At 33.9% G+C, this 1,706-nt stretch overlaps 1 non-coding gene across 1 annotated transcript; it reads left to right on the plus strand.

The window, feature by feature from the left end:
• Positions 1-1,260: 1,260 nt before the first annotated feature.
• Positions 1,261-1,371, plus strand: LOC116752395. Its single transcript, XR_004349473.1, has one exon. It is a non-coding gene; the product is annotated as a U6 spliceosomal RNA (small nuclear RNA).
• The last annotated feature ends 335 nt before the right edge of the window (positions 1,372-1,706 follow it).

A 1,706-nucleotide genomic window follows, 5' to 3' on the forward strand; every position in this document is an offset into this window, starting at 1 on the left:
AAGGGCAGCTTTCTAGCAAATTCTACCAGAGCAACAATACAATGATTTATCTGCCATCCAGCAAGCTACATCTGTGACATCTCTTTCAAGTTCTGCATCTCAGGCTTGGAGAGGAAATTCTTCCTTGGGTCCTTTATCTTATCCCTAGGGATAGGGGTTGTTCTTTGTATCAACTGATTCTACATTCTTCAGAATTCGCTATTATTAGCCAACTCCTAGTAACTATAATCCCCTTTATAGCTAATAATTCTTAATTATAACTTTCCTTGTTCAAATCACTTTGTGGATTCTGTCTTCCAAATGGACTCTGACTGATACAAACTATGACAGAACCACTGTGATTCTGTGTAATGTTAATATTAAAGAGATCACTGTAAATATCTTAGAGAAAATTCTGAGAAAAGAAAAACAATTTTTAAAATATGCTAGAAATGTGAATATTTGTGCATTTGAAGGAGGCATCCACTGTTTATATTTATTCTTCTAAGAAATTCTCTTGAATTAGGATAATTTTAAATTATGCTAGGTCTTCAGGAACCCCTCCCTTATATGTGACTGTTCCATACACACACAAAAGCTTTCTAAAATGTTGTTGATGTCTTACGCGAGACACAATCTCACTAAGTGTTGAGTCTACAATTTATGCATAAATATAATGTTTTATAACTGCAAATATGAAACCACACACTGACCAAAATTGCAGAATGTTTAAAAATATTTTGAAATTGCAATGGGGTATGACTTTGTTCTCAAAGCAACATTCTTTTATGCATCTCTTACCAGAACCTGCATCATGCTGATCCTGTCTGTTCAGTCAAGTATCTTTTTCCTTGCACTGAAAAGGAGTCACAGGGGGAATAAACTACTAGGCAGAATGGATTAGCATCCAGCTTGCAGACCACTGTGAATATTTATAGAGCATTTGAGTATCATTAGCTGAGTCTTTTTCTCAAAGCACTGTTTTTTTTTAATATGTGATCAGAATAATACCTGAGAAAAGAAAAGTCTGTGTGTGTATGTGTTTGTACACGGACATATATGTACATATGCTCACATCTGTGTAACTTGCCCACTGGCATTTTTCCTATGGTATTCTCAGTCTCCTTCTTAGGCCCAGTTCTGTCTTTCATCTCTTATTTTAGGTATCTTACAAAGTCTAGAACTAGACCTTTCTCTTGAGACATGAGAAATGGAAGCAGAGTTCACTTTATGAAAACAAGACAGGATCCTTCAAGAGAAATCAAGAAATACAGATAAGCAGTGCTTGCTTCGGCAGCACCTGTACTAAAATTGGAACGATACAAAGAAGATTAGCATGGCTCCTGTGCAAAGAAATACAGATAAGCAAGTCTATAACTAATACCCATAATTCCTCTAACTTATCCAGAGTCAATTTCTGTTACCACTTTGTATACACATACACATGTATGCACATTCACATATGAAAATCACATTCTCCAGGATATTTTTCTTAATATGAAATATTTGCATTTACTGTTTTGTAACAGATTTTTCCAATTAGTCCACTTGTATTATATTTTATATTCAGTACCACAACATTTCAGTATCAAAAAGAGTACAAGGTAATATTAAATAACTAAAAGAGGAATATGAAATACAAAAGAATTACTTTTTTTTAAGTCTGAAAAAACCCTCGAACTAGAAATATTTATTTTCTAACAAAGCATTGTGTTGACCAAACAAAT

This window comes from Phocoena sinus, chromosome 3, assembly GCF_008692025.1.
Source record: "Phocoena sinus isolate mPhoSin1 chromosome 3, mPhoSin1.pri, whole genome shotgun sequence".
Classification (NCBI taxonomy): domain Eukaryota; kingdom Metazoa; phylum Chordata; class Mammalia; order Artiodactyla; family Phocoenidae; genus Phocoena; species Phocoena sinus.